The sequence below is a fragment of the Eubalaena glacialis genome, chromosome 3, assembly GCF_028564815.1.
Source record: "Eubalaena glacialis isolate mEubGla1 chromosome 3, mEubGla1.1.hap2.+ XY, whole genome shotgun sequence".
Taxonomy (NCBI): domain Eukaryota; kingdom Metazoa; phylum Chordata; class Mammalia; order Artiodactyla; family Balaenidae; genus Eubalaena; species Eubalaena glacialis.
In genome coordinates this window covers 40170999-40179840 of record NC_083718.1, presented here as the reverse complement: position 1 = coordinate 40179840, position 8842 = coordinate 40170999, and positions in this window count along the sequence as shown.

Sequence of the window (8842 nt, the reverse complement as noted above, 5' to 3'; positions counted from 1 at the left end):
GAAACTCCTATCAAAATACCCATGACATTTTTCACAGAACTAGAACAAACAACCCTAACATTTATATGGAATCACAAAAGACCTTGAATTGCCAAAGCAATCTTGAGGAAAACAAAGAAAAAAAACAACAACGAAGCTGGAGGAATTACATTCCCCAACTTCAAATTATACTTCAAAGCTACAGTTAACAAAACAGTATGGTACTGGCACAAAAACAGACACATAGGTCAATGCAACAGAGTAGAGATCCCAGAAATAAACCCACACACTTATGGTCAATTAATCTACAACAAGAGTCAAGATTATGAAATGGAGAAAAGATAGTCTTTTCAATAAGTGCTTCTGGAAAAGTGGACAGCTACATGTAAAAGAATGAAATTGGCACATTTTCTCACACCACATATAAAAATATACTCCAAATGGATTAAAGACCTAAATGTAATACTGGAAACCATAAAACTCCTAGAATAGAATGTAGGCAGAACACTCTTTGACATAAATTATAGCAATATTTTTTTTGATCTGTCTCCTAAGGCAAAAGAAAAAGTAAACAAATGAAACTTAATTAAACTTTACAGCTTTTGCACAGCAAAGGAAACCACCCAGAAAACAAAAAGACAACCTATTGAATGGGAGAAAATATTTGCAAATTATGTGACCAATAAAGGGTTAATTTCCTAAATATACAAACAGCACATACAACTCAATATCAAAATAACAAACAACTCAATTAAAAGATGGATAGAAGACTTGAATAGACATTTTTCCACAGAAGATATACATATGGTCAACAGGCACATAAAAAATGTTCAACATAGAATCATCAGAGAAATGCAAATCATCAGAGAAATGCAAATCAAAACCATAATGAGATATCACCTCACATCTGTCAAAATGACTATCACCAAGAAGTCTAGAAATAACAAATGTTGGCAAGGATTTGGAGAAAAGAGAACCCTAGCACACTGTGGAAATGTAAATTGGTGTAGCCACTATGAAAAACAGTCTGGAGTTTCCTCAAAAAACTAAAATAAAACTACCACTGCTGGGTATATACCCAAAGAAAATGAAAACACTAATTCAAAAAGATACATGCACCCCAATGTTCACAGGAGCATTATTCACAATAGCCAAGATATACAAGCAACCTAAGTTCCATCAACTGATGAATGGATAAAGAAGATGTGCTAGATATATGAAATGGAATATTACTCAGCGATAAAAGGAATGAAATTCTGCCATTTGCAACCCTGTGGATAGACTTAGAAGATATTATGTTTATTGAAATAAGTCAGAGAAAGAAAAAACTCTATGTGCCACTTATTTGTGGAATCTAAAAAAGCCAAACAAATGTATATAACAAAATAGAAATAGACTCACAGATATAGAGAACAGTGGGGATATACTTGCCAGTGGGGAGAGGGAAAGGGAGAGGGGCAAGATGCGATCTGGGATTAAGAGACACAAACTACTATGCATAAAATAAATAAGCAACAAGGAGATATTCTACAGCACAAGGAAATATAGCCATTATTTTATAATAACTTTAAATGGAATACAATCCATAAAAATATTGAATCACTATGTTGTACACCTGAAAATAATATAATATTGTAAATCAACTCTACTTCAATAATAAAAAAAGCAATTTGGAACCAGGTCAAGGAGGGTGATATATTCAGAAATTTGGAATTTATTTTATATGCAGTGAGAAGCCATAAAGATTTTCCAATAGGCAACTGATACAATCAAAGCTATGCTTTAGGAAGAGTATTTTAAAAGCAATAGATAAAGATAACTTTGAAAGCCAGAAAATAAAGTTAGGTAATCCAGTTAGGAGACAATTTCAACACTCCAAGTGAGAGAAAATTAGGTCCTGAACCAGGGTAATAAAAAGAATTTATAATTTGTGGGACTCAATCAACAGATCTTAAAAACTACTGGAGGTTGGGGGTGAAGGAGCAGTTTTGGATGATGAGGACCCTGAGGTTCTAACCCAGGTGACTGACAGAAAGATAAGAGTATGAGCTGCTTTTAAGAAACCTATGAGTCAGGATTTGGGCCTGTGTTTCTGAGACCCTTAGAACCTCTGGGTGGCCATGCCTGTCCCATAAGAAGCTGAAATGTTTTATTCTCTGTGGAGAAATGGGCTTAGAGATATGAAATCAGGGGTCATTTGCAACTGCAAGGAGAAGATTGTTGGGAACATGGGGGAAGAATCATTCTGATAAAGAATGAAGGAAACAGAAGAATTTCAGTGACATTTAAGGGGTAGGAGGAAAAACAAGAGTAGGTTAAAGAAAATGAGAAGAAAATAGTCCCAAAAAGTAGGCAGAAAACTGAAAAATTCAGTGTGTGAACACCTAGGAACCTTTTGAAGAGTGGGATGTCAGTGTTGTCCAATATTCCAAAGAGGTTGAGAATTTGGAACCACTAAGTGTGCATTATGTTCCATAACCTCTATGCTCAGCACACTCTAAGGAGGAGATGTGTGCCATATTTTTTCAATTTTCTTTTTATGCGCTATATACTCTTGTCAGATTTTCAAGTTAAAGTAACAAGCTTGAGTTAACTTTTAAAATAATTTATAGGTAGAAAAACATGGAATTCCCTAATGGAAAATGAACTAGTGGAGTGGTTTTCAAACGTTTTTTTCAACTAGATAACCCTTTCTTCAAACCAAACCTTACTCAGAAGTTCAATTTCTAATAGAAATTTTTAATTTAATTTAATTTCTCACTTTTCAAATGGAAGAGAAGCTGCTCTGATGAAAGATAATGGAATGGGAGCAGAGTAGTGAATACTCAATCTCCACAACTGATCAATAGATAGTAGATAGGTAGATTGATAGGCAGACAGAGAGAGAGAGAGGATAGATAGATAGATAGATGATAGATAGATAGATAGATAGATAGATAGATAGATAGATAGAGATAGATAGATTTATTTTAACCCCTTCATATTCCCAATAGAATGTAGTCTCCATGAGAGCAGAGGCATTATCTGTCTGGCTTACCACTGTCTTATTAGAGATTAGAATAGTATGTGGCACTTAGCTCTAAGCAAAAACATTAGTGAATAAGTGAATCTGAGCCTCTGAACAGTGGTAGAATGGAGAAGAAATAAAATTTACATTTGTTGACTGTCTACTATATACAGAATTCCGGGCTATCTGAAATTATGTGAATTTACCATATGTAACACCAACTCTGTAGGTATGTATTATTATCCACATTGTATCCGTAAAGAAATATCTTCACAAAAGGCACATAACTTGGCCAATATAGAAATCCATGATGCTTTGCGACCACCTAGAGGGGTGGGATAGGGAGGGTGGGAGGGAGATGCAAGAGGGAGGAGATATGGGGTATATGTATATGTATAGCTGATTCACTTTGTTATAAAGCAGAAACTAACACACCATTGCAAAGCAGTTTTACTCCAATAAAGATGTTAAAAAAAAAAAAGAAAGAAAGAAAGAAATCTAACCCAGAGGCATTTAGTACCAATATGCAAGACCTTTCTTTCCTGTACCACCTGTCAGGGTACTCTTCCCATCACACTCATGGCTAATAACCTGGTCTCTGACAGTTGCTCTGGCACAACTCAAATAAGTTGTCTGACTCTGGTTGAGAAGCCGTTTATACCAGAGGACAGTGGGCACAACTGAGAAAGGATGGAGAACAGAACAGCAGCAGTAATAACTCAGTCCTCCTTATTGATGGTGTAGGTGCTTAGGATGAGAAGGCAGGTAGGGCTAAATCAATAAAGAGTAAATTCTGTTCTAATAAAAGACACACACACACACACACAAACACACACACACTCACGGACCAACGGGGAAATGCTGTGAATTCTGTGGACCAAACTCAGCACGCAAGTACTTGCAGCAAGATGCCTGTCTTTAACCATTGTATCTGTTACCCATGGCTGTTAGAGACTTAAATGAACCACCTGTTTATATTACATTTATATTACAGTTCTGTGGATGGGCAATTTTGGCTGGGATCAGTTTGGGGGCTCTGTTAACCAGAGCAAAGCTTGGCTGATATTGGCAAAACTTGTACATGTATCTATGGTTAGCTGCTAGACTGGTATGTATTAGTTCACTAGAGCTGCTATAACAAAGTACCACAGATTGGGTGGCTTCAACAACAGAAATGTGTTTTTTCATAATTCTGGAAGCTAGAAGTCCAATATCAAAGTATCAGCAGGTTTGATTTCTTCTGAGGCCCTTCCCCTTGGTTTGTAGATGGCCATCTTCTCCCTGTATCTTTTGTGCACACACATCTGTGTACAAATTTCCTCTTCATATAAGGACACCAGTCATATAGGATTAGGGCCCAATCTAAAGACTGCATTTTCACTTAATTACCTCTTTAAAGACCTATCTCCAAATACAGTTACAATCTGAGATTTTGTGGGTTGGGGCTTCAACATACAAATTTAGGGTAGAGCACAATTCAGCCCATAACAGTCAACAATCAGCCAGATAGTCTAAGAAGTTTCAGTTGGCCTCGTTTGTCTCTGTTCCACATGATCTCTCATCCTCCAGAAGGATACCCTGGGTTTGTTTACATAACAGTGGTTACAGGCACCCCTACCACATTCTATTGGCCAAAGCAAGTCACAAAACCAGCCCAGATTCAAGGGATAGAAAACTAGGGCCATTTTTACAATCTGTTACAGCCATTCTCCTACCTTCCTACTCCCACACCCCAGGGAAACCCATATAATACAGTTTTCACTCTTAGGCTGAGACCCTGGGAAAACTATGATTCAGTGAAATGTGTTCTTCAGCCCCATCCTCACACCAACCCTCTTTTCAATGCCTCTCCTCTCTCTCCAACTCTTAGGCATTCCCCACCTTCCCTTCTAAATCAGAAGAGAATCTGGTAAAATCATTCATCTTGAGGGTAAACGAGTAGGGTGAAGGTAATGGCTCTTGCAGATATAACTGCATTTTAGTAGATGCCTAAGTCTTAAGCTAAGAAATGGAGCACTACGGCAGAATTTCTGGCAACAATAGGGAGTAGGAGAAACTTCCTTAAGCCCTTGAAAATTGCTTCTCCATGCAGAGCAAGAAAAGTCTTCTGTTTGTTTGTTTGTTACTTTCTAGATGTTGAGCACATAGCCCCACATCCAGCAACCACTCAACCAACACCTAGTGAGCGTTCTAAGAGTTAAGTGAGAGTGAAGGTTCTAAGGTCTTTTCTGTGTGAGTGATCATGGGAGAATATTACTATGAACAGGAATCGGAAGATCTGGGTCCCAGGTTATTCTTAGCAACAATTCAGTGGTTGGACCTTGTGCAAGCTATTTTCAGTTTCTCTGAATCTCAGTTGCTTTCTCATTTGCAAAATGAGAGATTTAGTGAGACAATCTCTAGAATTGCTTTCAGTTCTAATTTCCTCTGAATTCTAATAAAATTTTCACAGGAAGAGAGCAATAGTCTAACCTCTTTCTCCCTAGCCAACCAATCCATCAGCATGTTTACTCAGCGTGTGCAATCCCATGCCTGGCTGGCGCTTAGTATGGGGCTCTGAACTAAGTGAACACTACTACTATGACCAGCCAGGAACAGGTCACAACTGTCCTAGATTATCTAGATGCTTGTGAATGGCTGTAGAGATATAATGACACTATTAACTTTAGGAGGAATTGTTGACAGTTTTTCATCCACTAAGTGTTTTCTGTCTCTCGGGATAGTAACTAGGGCCCAAAAAGGTTGGAGTCCTTCTTCCTCCCACTCTCAGCCCTGCTTTTCCAAGCAAAAACGATGTCTAATGTATATTTCTCAGTGTATACATTGAAATGTAGTCTATTGTATACATTTTCTCTGTATACACAATACATCTGTCTGCCCTGGATATTCACAGCCGTCTTCCAACTTTAAACACCAGTCTGTCTATACAATGTGGGTGGGTTGAGTTCAGACCTGACCAGGACAAGGGCAAGCACCCATATATATTTAATGGTCCTGTCTTGACAATCTGCCATTACAGCAAATGTGAAAAACATAAACAGGGACAGAACTTTTTTTTTCAAACTCTACATCAAAAGTTATTGAGTGATCTTGCTGTGCAATAGCCAGAGGTAGCGTTAACCAAAGAAAAAGCTCTAAGCTCTACTTACTCTGTGAAAAGTAGTTCATACGCTTTAACATCTCTTCGGACCTGTCAAGCTCGGTTAGTTGGGTGGACATGGATTGCCTCAAATGGCATTTGTTAGGCATTTGTTTTCCAAACACACTGTACCTGTTCTTTGGAAGGTTAATCCCAAGAGATAAAATATTTGGAGGTTGATTGGGGGCTTAAAAACTTGTTCCCCTTTAAAGCCCAGTCTCCAAAGTAAAAACAGGAACTGTGTTCAAAGGTAGATCAACTATCAGAGCAAACCTAAGCCTTAGTTAAGTTTCTGCTAGACATTAACTGAAAGTGAATAAGAATTTTTTTAAGCAGAGAACTTACTCCTGTTCACAGATAAGACTGTTTCTCCTGTTACCTTGAGGCTCCAAAATTCTGTATCTCCAATCTGCAGGACTGCACTGACTGCCTCCACAAAGATATTGTGTGGCATGGAATTCCAGTGGGTTCTCCTGAGGCCTCGAGCATTCTTTCATTGCAAGATCATTGCTCTGTGTATTATTAGCATGCCAATGAAGAACACATGCACAGCAATGTTCAAGACAAGAGGAAAAAGTGAACAAAAAAAGGCCAGGACCTTTTAAGCTTCTAGTCTCACCGGCAATGAGTGGTGGTACAAATGGTACCAAAAAAATAGGATGGGATCCTCCTGGCTCTGGCAGTTGAAAAGACTGGTCCTACAACAGCTCAAGCGTAGTAAGAGGCAGGATACAATTGAGTGTTTACATTGGAGTGGATGGTAACAGACCACACGGGAAGTTTAAGAATTTCAAGAAGGTGAAGAACTTTTCTATAGGGTAGTAAGGGAAAGTGTGTAGGCAGAATCTTAATATGGCCCCAAGATCCTCATCCCCTCGTGTGCATGCCCTGTTTAATCCCTTGTCTTTGAGTGTGGGTGGGCCTAACCTAATCAGGTGAATCCTTTTCTCAAAGGTCTGAATTCAGAGACAGAAGTCAGAGATACCAAGCTGCAGCAGATGCTCTCCTGTTTGCCTGGAAGAAGCAAACCGCTGTGTTGTAGAGACGGTCATATGGCAAGAAATGGCAGACAGCCTTTAGTAGCTGCGAGAGACTCCAGCAAGAAAGTAGGGACCTCCAGCCTACAACGGCAAGGAACTGAATTATACCAACAACGCTGTGAGCTTGAGGACCCTGAGCTCTGGAAAGAAACCTTGATTTCAGTCCTGTAAGACCCTGAACCAAGAATCCATCTAAGCCTAGACTCGTGACCTACAGAGAATGTGAGATAATAAATGGATGTTGTTTTAAGCCAATAAGTTTGTGGGAATTTTTAATGCAGCAATAGAAAATGAATGCAGAAGGCTTTTTAGAGCAGAAATACCTTGAGCAGAGCCCAGAAGAAGATGCTGACAACTTAAAGAAGTTCAAAGGAGGAGAGAAGCAGTTATGCTGTGGAAAAAGGAAGAGGTAGGAAATATAAGAAAAGACCTGGAAGTAATCAGGCACATGGTCGGATACGTTTAAGGTAACATCGTGAACAAGGAGACCTCCACCTCCTTATTTCTCATTTTGATGCATGTGGCATGTTCACCTGGTGAGCAGGTCATGAGTTATCATGCCCATGGTGTATGAAAAAACTGAGGTTTATAGATGCTTGTCAGTTGTGTGTACAGATGATTAACCAGGGACAGAGTTAGCTTTCTGAAATGAAAATCTGATTGAAATGTATGAAATGCTTTTCATTCCTGCAACCTAGAAGATAAGATCCAAATTCCTCAACCAGCATATGTGGCCCTTTGTTTTCATCACTCAACCTCCCAGTTACACTCTAGCCAAGACAAACTGCACACACACAGGCACACACCCACTCTCCCATGCATTCTTGCATTGGGCAGATGGTTCCCTCTATATGGATTGTCTCTCCCTTCCCTTGCCCTCCCCACCCAGCTTCCCATCCCAAGCTTGCTCAGTTATGAATCTTCCATTCTCCCTTTAAGATTCAGGTCAAAAGCAGTTTCTCCTGTGAAGCCTTCCCCTGTGTCCCCACTTAACACCCCAGGTACAATTTTTCCTTAATGATCCTGTAGCACATTGAACACACCCTTGTTAGCACTTAATAATGATAACAGCAATAGTATTAATAACAGCTCACATTTGTTGGGTGTATATCTAAAGCCATGTACTGTTCCTTGTTACATGCATTACCACGATGTATTTTTATCACACTTTTTGCGTGTTTACATGCTTCTCTACTAAATGGTGCATCTCTCAAAGGCAAAGATGATGGCTTTTTATCTTTGTATCCCCCAGAGCTTTGCAGAGTGTAGAAGGCACTCAAAATACATTTAATAAATGAGTTAAAAGAGTCAGAAATAGGGCTGGAATTCAGGTCTATGATCACGTTGCAGAGTTATTTGCTGCCATACCATCATGATAAAATTAATGTACAAGGGCTTTGTGGAATTACAAAATACTATGTGAATGGCAGGTAGAGGAGACCAGCTCAACTTCCCCCTGTCTGATCCCCTTTCTTATTCCCACTTGCTTCTTGCTGCCAAAAAATTTTAGATTATGTAAAAGCTTATCACCAGTGCTTATCTACTTTATCTAGCCCAGGAACCCAAAGATATAAAGAAGAGTGAGTGTATGTTCATGATGGTGGGAAGTATCATGAAGGCTGGTGCCAAGACAACCAGGGTATCCAATGAACAGGGCATAGCAGCCTGGACACATGT